Source organism: Procambarus clarkii, chromosome 15 (assembly GCF_040958095.1).
Source record: "Procambarus clarkii isolate CNS0578487 chromosome 15, FALCON_Pclarkii_2.0, whole genome shotgun sequence".
NCBI lineage: Eukaryota > Metazoa > Arthropoda > Malacostraca > Decapoda > Cambaridae > Procambarus > Procambarus clarkii.
In genome coordinates, this window is record NC_091164.1 from 38,338,340 (window position 1) to 38,348,195 (window position 9,856).

General features: G+C 36.7%; 1 long non-coding RNA gene across 1 annotated transcript; it reads left to right on the forward strand.

Moving 5' to 3' along the window:
- Window positions 1-910: 910 nt before the first annotated feature.
- Window positions 911-9,314, forward strand: LOC138365132 (uncharacterized). Its single transcript, XR_011228676.1, has 3 exons — window positions 911-1,038; window positions 4,444-4,560; window positions 9,010-9,314. It is a non-coding gene; the product is annotated as an uncharacterized lncRNA (long non-coding RNA).
- Window positions 9,315-9,856: the final 542 nt, after the last annotated feature.

The following is a 9,856-nucleotide window of genomic DNA, read 5'->3' on the forward strand; positions in this document are numbered from 1 at the left end:
TTGGTATTGTGTTTTCGTTCAGATAAAGTTTCCAGATACTATTTCCTAGTTATCAATTAATGTAGGTGGTTATTTTAATTCGCGGCTACCAGGGGCTTTCTCCCATTATACAATATAAATGTACTCACTAACTATTCTCTGGTATCTGTTCTTCAAGTAAAATTACCTATTTTTTTGTTTAATTAGTCCATAATTCATAAAATTCCTTCAGGTCGATCTTTATATTTAGAAAAACATCTAATCAATTTGGAATTTAATTTTTCGTTCACCTACAGTTACCAGCTACTATTTCATTGTTATATTTTATGTCGCTGGTCATTACAATTTTCCAAGAATTTAAACAGCTAAACAGCAAGTAGCATCTTGTTAGAGTACAGGAATTTACCTATGGAGAACCTCGATAGCTGCCGAAAATTATTAATGATTATATATGTAATTTAAAATAATGAATTATATACCATTTCTTATGTTACGTCTTTGGCGGGTAGGCGGTTCTGCGGGTTTACAACCGAATTGTTTAAAAATCACACTATTTTAAATGTATGAGTCACTAGTATGCTCTGATATATGTTCTGCAATGAAAATAAAGATTGTTTTGTTGTTAATTACTCCATAAATGTGTAATGTGTTAATTCAGTCTAAAATCTTTTTGCAACGTTTATATGCGATATACGTAGCTGGAAACTACCTAATATTTAAAAATAATAGTTACAACATTCTATTAATATATAATGTTGAAATAAATATCACACAAAGTCTGTATATCTGTTTTTAGATGTCTTATAAATCTTCTTTTAAAATAGTATTAATGATTTTTATGAACCTTGAGTCAAAATTATGTTAATTATTATTAATCTAATTGTTATTATTTTAAGTAAAAGAATTGCAAGTATTCGCATAACCACGGGATCTCTGTTTGTGTATGAATGCACGGATTTGTTTTTGTTATGAGAGGGACGCCTTAGAAAGCATGGTGTAGGCCACCTGTGGCTCGCATCCGATCCCACGATCGTCGTCGCCCCTAAATCAACACAACAGGTATTTAGTATTTACGATTATAATAAGTAATATTTCTTTTATAATAATATTGCAGCAGGTGGTGTAGTGGTAGGACACTCGCCTGGCGTTCCGCGAGCGCATGTCATGGGTTCGTATCCTGGCCGGGGAGGATTTACTGGGCGCAATTCCTTAACTGTAGCCTCTGTTTAACGCAACAGTAAAATGTGTACTTGGATGAAAAAACGATTCCTCGCGGCGGGGATCGTATTCCAGGGACCTGCCCGAAACGCTACTCGTACTAGTGGCTGTACAAGAATGTAACAACTTTTGTATATATCTCAGGTTAGGGGCTAGGCATTTACACTCTTAGGTCAGCAAACTAGCTAGAAGGTTAGACTATTAGACTCCACTGGTCAATCGGGGCCCTGCATGACTCAGCTTATCCTAACCTAGCCCAGCTTAAACCATCTTAGCATAGTTCATTCTAGCTGTGCATAGTGCTTGCACAGCCTTGCTTATCCTAGTTTACCTCTTCCTAGCCTACCGTAGCCAAGCCTATCCCAGTATACCCTTACCTAGTCTTGCCTAGCCTAACCCTGCCTTGCTTTTAAACATGACCAGTCCTTCCTACCCTAGCCAAGCCCTGACCAGCTTAGCCAAGCCAATCCCTGCCTAGATTTAGCATAGCCTTGCCTTTTTATTAATATATAGAGGGTACCACCTCTGGTTGAGTTTGTAGGAACCCTCCACTTATAGGGTTGAGGGTTCCATATATATATATATATATATATATATATATATATATATATATATATATATATATATATATATATATATATATATATATATATATATATATATATATATATGTCGTACCTAGTAGCCAGAACGCACTTCTCGGCCTACTATGCAAGGCCTGATTTGCCTAATAAGCCAAGTTTTCCTGAATTATTATATTTTCTCAATTTTTTTTCTTATGAGATGATAAAGCTACCCATTTCATTATGTATGAGGTCAATATTTTTTTATTGGAGTTAAAATTAACGTAGATATATGACCAAACCTAACCAACCCTACCTAACCTAACCTAACCTAACCTATCTTTTTAGGTTAGGTTAGGTTAGGTAGCTGAAAAAGTTAGGTTACGTTTGGTTAGGTAGGTTAGGTAGTCGAAAAACAATTAATTCATGAAAACTTGGCTTATTAGGCAAATCCTGCCTTGCATAGTAGGCAGAGAACTGCGTTCTGGCTATTAGGTACGACATATATATATATATATATATATATATATATATGTCGTACCTAGTAGCCAGAACTCACTTCTCAGCCTACTATTCAAGGCCCGATTTGCCTAATAAGCCAAGTTTTCCTGAATTAATATATTTACTAAAAATTTTTTCTCATGAAATGATAAAGCTACCCTTTTCACTATGTATGAGGTCAATTTTCTTTTATTGGAGTTAAAATTAACGTAGATATATGACCAAACCTAACCAACCCTACCTAACCTAACCTAACCTATATATATAGGTAAGGTTAGGTTAGGTAGCCAGAAAAAGCTAGGTTAGGTTAGGTTAGGTAGGTTAGGTAGACGAAAAAACATTAATTCATGAAAACTTGGCTTATTAGGCAAATCGGGCCTTGCATAGTAGGCTGAGAAGTGAGTTCTGGCTACTAGGTACGACATATATATATATATATATATATATATATATATATATATATATATATATATATATATATATATATATATAATATAAATAATGTGTGTGTAAACATGCCACGTGTGTGTAAATCACAAAAATTAACACTTGATGAAAAATGTGACAGTGTCAGACCACGGAGGAAGAATTGAAACAGGAATTTCCTTAAGTACTTTCATATATTAATACATCTTCAGAAGGAATAATTTTTTATATAAATTAAATAAAAAAAAATCATTCCTCCATCGTCTGACACTCATATATATATATATATATATATAATATATATATATATATATATATATATATATATATATAATATATATATATATATATATATATATATATATATATAATATATATATATATATATATATATATATATATATATATATATATATATATATATATATATATATATATATATATATATATATATATATATGCGAACAAGCCTGAATGGTCCCCAGGACAATATGCAACTGAAAACTCACACCCCAGAAGTGACTCGAACCCATACTGCCAGGAGCAACGCAACTGGTATGTACAGGGACGCCTTAATCCGCTTGACCATCACGACCAGACATAAGGAAGTGATAGCCGAGGCTATTTGACCCACTTCCCCGCTGGCACTCAGATGGTAATCTTGGGCATAGCATTTTATCAAATCACCTCATTTTTGGGGCAACACGTGAGGAACACAAATGCGAACAAGCCTGAATGGTCCCCAGGACAATATGCAACTGAAAACTCACACCCCAGAAGTGACTCGAACCCAATACTGCCAGGAGCAACGCAACTGGTATGTACAGGGACGCCTTAATCCGCTTGACCATCACGACCAGACATAAGGAAGTGATAGCCGAGGCTATTTGACCCACTTCCCCGCTGGCACTCGGATGGTAATCTTGGGCATAGCATATGGGTTCGAGTCACTTCTGGGGTGTGAGTTTTCAGTTATATATATATATATATATATATATATATATATATATATATATATATATATATATATATATATATATATATATATATATATATATATTAATATTATATATCCTGCCTGAAATGCTGCGTGTACTAGTAGCTTTACAAGATTTTGTGGTTATTCTCTATATCTGGTTCACCTAACAGTAAATAAGTACCTGGGAGTTAGACAGCTGCTATGGGCTGCTTCCTAGGGATGTGTGTGTGTGTTTGTATTCATGTTGAATTTTACAAAATAGGAAGAGATGTTTGTAAAAAAAAAAATCAAATATTTTTGAAAGTATAAGTAGATTTGATATTTTTCTCTAATTGTTTATTTCTGCTGTCTCGCCTCCTTTATAAAATGGCATCATTCTTGCTTTTTTAAGGATATCAGGAAAAGTAAGGCACTCCAGAGATTTGTTGACTCCTTCCTAGTGTTGCCTAGCCCAGCCCAGCCTAGACAAGGCAGGCTGGGCATCCTAGCCTCACGCAGCTTAGCCCCAACCTACATGTAGCATCCCAGTCCATCCTAAGTGATCATTACCTTACTGGCTGTGTTTTCTCTTCAGCCCTGAATGTAATGTGGTGGAACATAAGCAGATACATATCAGGTCTTAGAGAATCTGTACTTCATACATTTCTTAATAATGTCTCACAAATATTTAAATAATTAAAAAAAAATTGTATAATAACTTCATATTATTCTTGCAATTTATTTTTGCATTTTTTTTTATACAAAATTTACATTTTAAAAGATTACCTCTATTTTTAGATTGATGACTTGAAGACTACAGTGCCATCCACAGCAAATCATGGTCTTAAAATATCTCCTAGCAATGACGAGACCAATTTTCACAGAGATCAAATTTTTGCTAAGCAGTAGTCACAGGTAAATATATATTATATATATAATATTATATATATAATATTATATATATAAAATTAACTACTTCATTGCTCAAAGCACCTTTAGACATTCTGAGAGTTGTGCTATTTTATTAATTAATTAATTAGGCTATATTTTAATGTTTTGTAATGTTTTCATTACTTTTTTTGTTTTGAAATATAAATTGTTGAGTTTTGAAACATTTTGACATTAACTATACCTGAATATTTATAAACAAAAAAATACCAGAACTATGTCCTTGACAATTGCACTAAGAAGTCTTTGCCAAAATCAGGTGCTCAGTGCAGTAGTTAAAAACTTAAAAGTTGTACCACCTCTGGTGCAAGATTAGGGACCCATAGCCTCAGAGAAGAAAATAGAGAGTACTCAGAGAAGGCCTTGAATAATAGGCAGGCTGTTTGTCTGTGTTTCGACGGTAAGCTTGCTGACACCAAATGTAGTTACCTAAGTGTAGTTACAGGATTAGAGCTACGCTCGTGGTGTCCCGTCTACCCAGCATTCTTTGTCACATAATGCTTTGAAACTACTGATGGTCTTGGCCGCCACCACCTTCTCACTTAACTTGTTCCAACTGTGTACCACTCTGTATGCGAAAGGAAATTTTTTTATATTTCTTTGGCATCTTTGTTTAGTTAGTTTAAATCTATGACCTTTTGTTCTTGAAGTTCCAGGTCTCGGGAAATCTTCCCTATTGATTTTATCAATTCCTGTTACTATTTTGTACATAGTGATTTTATCACCTCTTTTTGTTGTCTTCTAGTTTTGGCATATTTAATGCCTCTGACCTCTCCACATAGCTCTTGCCCTTTAGTTCTGGGAGCCACTTAGTAGCATGTCTTTGCACCTTTTCCAGTTTGTTGATGTGCTTCTTAAGATATGGGCACCACACAACCGCTGCATATTCTAGCCTTGGCCGAGCAAAACTCGTGAACAATTTCTTTAGTATTTCGCCATCCATGTATTTAAACAAAATTCTGAAGTTAGAAAGCGTGGCATAGGCTCCTCACACAACGTTCTTTATGTGGGCCTCAAGTGATAGTTTTCTATCTAGAATCAACCCTAGACCTCTTTCTTTTATCAGAATTATATAAAGATTTCTCACATAATTTGTAGGTTGTGTGGGATCTATGTTCTATTCCACATTCCATAACATGGCATTTATTCACATTAAATTTCATTTGCCAAGTGGTGCTCCATATACTTATTTTGTCCAGGTCTTCTTGAAGGGCATGACAATCATCTAAATTTCTTATCCATCCCATTATCTTAGCATCATCAGCAAACATGTTTATATAATTCTGTATTCCAACTGGTAGATCATTTATGTAGACAATGAACATTTCTGGTGCATGTACTGTGGTACTCCACTTGTGACACTTCTCCAGTCCGATTGCCTCTGATTACTGCCCTCATTTTTCTATCAGTCAGAAAATTTTTCATCCATGTTAGAAGCTTACCTGTCACCCATCCAAAATTTTCTAGTTTCCAGAACAACCTCTTATGTGGAACTCTGTCGAAAGCCTTTTTTATGTCTAGATAGATGCAGTCGACCCAACTACCTTTTTCCTTTAAAATCTCTGTGGCTCAATCATAGAAACTGAGTAAATTCGATACACAGGATCTTCCAGATCGAAAACAATACTGTCTGTGTGATATTATATAATTTCTCTCAAGGTGTTCTACCCATTTAGTTTTTATTATTTTTTTTTTTGTTTTCAATCCTTTCACTGTTACACTTGTCAATGATTCAGGTCTATAACTGAGAGAGGTGGGGTCTTCCCTGTTGCCACTTTTGTAGATTGGAACTATGTTAGCCTTTTTCCACATGTTTGCTATGACTCCTGTACACAGGGATGCCTGAAAGATCAGGTGAAGTGGAAGGCTGAGCTCAGATGCACATTCTCTCAGAACCCATGGTGAAACTCCATCTGGACCAACTGCTTTGTTCTTACTTAGCTACTTTAGCATATTTTCCACTTCATCTCTAGACACCTCTATACGCTCTATGATGTTCTCAGAAATTCTTATTGTGTCTGGTTCTCTTAAGATTTCATTTTGTATAAACACACTTTGGAACTTTTGGTTTAATGTTTCAGACATTGCATTATCATTTTCTGTGAATCTGTTTCCTATTTTCAACCTCTGGATATTATCCTTTACCTGCAATTTGTTGTTTATGAATTTCTAGAATAGGCCCAGTTCTGTTTTACATTTATCCATTATCCCTTTTTAAAAATTTCTTTCTGCCTCTTCCCTTACTGCTGTATAGTTGTTTCTCGCATCTTTGTATCGCTGGTATGATTGGGGGTTTGGCTTCTTTCTATTTTGATACCTGCTTGATGGGGTTCTGCTCTTCTACCCCCCAAGCCCGGCCCGAGGCCAGGCTCGACTTGTGAGAGTTTGGTCCACCAGGCTGTTGCTTGGAGCGGCCCGCAGGGCCACATACCCACAACATCCCGGCTGATCCGGAACTTCTCTTAGAAAACAGTCCAGTTTTCTCCTGAAGATGTCCACGGTTGTTCCGGCAGGAACAACCGTGCAACCGTGCTCTGAAGGGGAAAGTGAATACTGAGCAGTACTCGAGACAGGACAACATAAGTGACTTGAAGAGTACAACCATTGTGATGGGATCCCTGGATTTGAAAGTCTCATAATCCATCCGATCATTTTTCTGGCCGACGCATTATTTGCTTGGTTATGCTCCCTAAACGTTAGATCGTCGGACATCATTATTCCCAAATCCTTGACATGCTGTTTTTCTACTATGGGAAGATTCGATTGTGTTTTGCACCCTGTATTATGTTTCAGATCCTCATTTTTGCCGTACCTGAGTACCTGAAATTTATCACTGTTAAACATCATGTTATTTTCTGCTGCCCAATCGAAAACTTTGTTGACATCTGCTTGTAGTTTTTCAATGTCTTTCATTCCATTTTTGTGTCTTTTGGTCTGAGGCCCTCTCTCAATTTCTGTTGAACCAATCCTGTTTTCTGGCCCTGCATCTCTGTTTTGGTATGAATGTTTGTGTGCCTTCATTGTATATTTTGCAAAATTTGGCATACATTTAATTTACTTCCCTGTCTAGCAACAATAAGTCTGCCTAATTACTTATTAAAAAAAATTTGAAGTTCCCCATAGTGACCTCTCTCTCTTGAAATCAAGTTTATCAACTGTTTCAATGTCCCCATTTTCTGTGTGTGTGTGTTTGGAGGCTAAGCTTGCTGATACCATGTGTGTGTGTGTGTTTGGAGGCTAAGCTTGCTGATACCATGTGTGTGTGTGTGTGTGTTTGGAGGCTAAGCTTGCTGATACCATGTGTGTGTGTGTGTTTGGAGGCTAAGCTTGCTGATACCATGTGTGTGTGTGTGTTTAGAGGCTAAGCTTGATGATACCATGTGTGTATTTGGAGGCTAAGTTTGCTGATACCATATGTGTGTGTGTGTTTGGAGGCTAAGCTTGCTGATACCATGTGTGTGTGTGTGTTTAGAGGCTAAGCTTGATGATACCATGTGTGTATTTGGAGGCTAAGCTTGCTGATACCATGTGTGTGTGTGTTTGGAGGCTAAGCTTGCTGATACCATGTATGTGTGTGTGTTTAGAGGCTAAGCTTGCTGATACCATGTGTGTGTGTGTGTTTAGAGGCTAAGCTTGCTGATACCATGTGTGTGTGTGTGTTTAGAGGCTAAGCTTGATGATACCATGTGTGTATTTGGAGGCTAAGCTTGCTGATACCATGTGTGTGTGTGTTTGGAGGCTAAGCTTGCTGATACCATGTATGTGTGTGTGTGTGTGTGTGTGTTTGGAGGCTAAGCTTGCTGATACCATGTATGTGTGTGTGTGTGTGTGTGTGTGTTTGGAGGCTAAGCTTGCTGATACCGTTTATGTGTGTGTGTGTGTGTTTAGAGGCTAAGCTTGATGATACCATGTGTGTATTTGGAGGCTAAGCTTGCTGATACCATGTGTGTGTGTGTGTTTGGAGGCTAAGTTTGCTGATACCATGTGTGTGTGTGTGTTTAGAGGCTAAGCTTGATGATACCATGTGTGTATTTGGAGGCTAAGTTTGCTGATACCATGTGTGTGTGTGTGTTTGGAGGCTAAGTTTGCTAACACCGTGTGTGTACTCACCTGTTTAAATAATAATAGGGGTGTGTACCACCTCTGGTGCAATTGTAGGGACCCACAGCCTTGAAGAAAATAGAGTATTCAGAGAAGACCTTGTGGATTCTCACTGAACACTAATCTTTTCTTCTCCTATCACCCTTCTTATTTTGTTTTATGCTGTATTCTATTATATATCATATAAATACATAGCCAAATGGCAATATTTATTATGTCTATACAAAAAGGAGACATCCACTTTATTTTTTTTCTCTCCTTTGTTTCTATGTGGATTTTGTTGTGACTAATGATTCTCCTCCTTCCCATCAACAGGTCTTCCTCACTGGGCTTGCTCGGCTTTTGTGTTACTGTGAGGGTGCCATCATCGTTTACCCTTCAAGACTGACTCATGCTGGCATTGCATTTGTGGACTTCCCTTCACAGTAAACAGTCCTCCATATGGTGATTGTCCAGGGCAAGCAGGGTGTGACTGCCATCTTGGAGAAGCAGGGTCTTTTAATATGAAGAATCTTCCGTCTTCTCTACTTACGCCAGCTTGTGCCGGCCTTGCATTCTTGTTACTTCATGGCCCTTGGGCCTTTTTTATTTATTTTACATAATAAATTTTTTTATTAATACCCGTGTTTCACAAGAGATCCTTAACATTTTAAGCACCAATTGTATTGACTAATGTACGTCTTGTAACCTTTAAGACATAAATAGACAAGACATAGATAAATGAGTGAATAATACTGAGTGACTAGGTTAGGGCGAGGAACATAGTACAGTGTCTGGCTTTGGAAGAATGCCTACTGTTTTAGAAACCTTATTGCCATGATCATAATCGTATGGGTTAAAAAGCATTTGTTGTCACTCCTACACAGTGGCTTGTTGAGCTTGAAACCTTTGCTCCTTGTTCGTGTTACATCTGACCTTTTGAAGAAATTGTATGAATCAATATCCTCCAAATTGTTCAGTATTTTAAAGGTTTCGCTCTATTACTCTCTCATTTGCATATATCTAAGCATATAGATTAGATATAGATTTAGATTAGATTTTTTAGTCAGGTAAAGGTACATACATTGCAGATGAGTTACAAAAGGAAAGACAATGACTAGAGTTCACTAGCTCTATTGGAAGAGAAACGTCTGCAAGACAAGTGTGGGCTAAAATTAAGGTA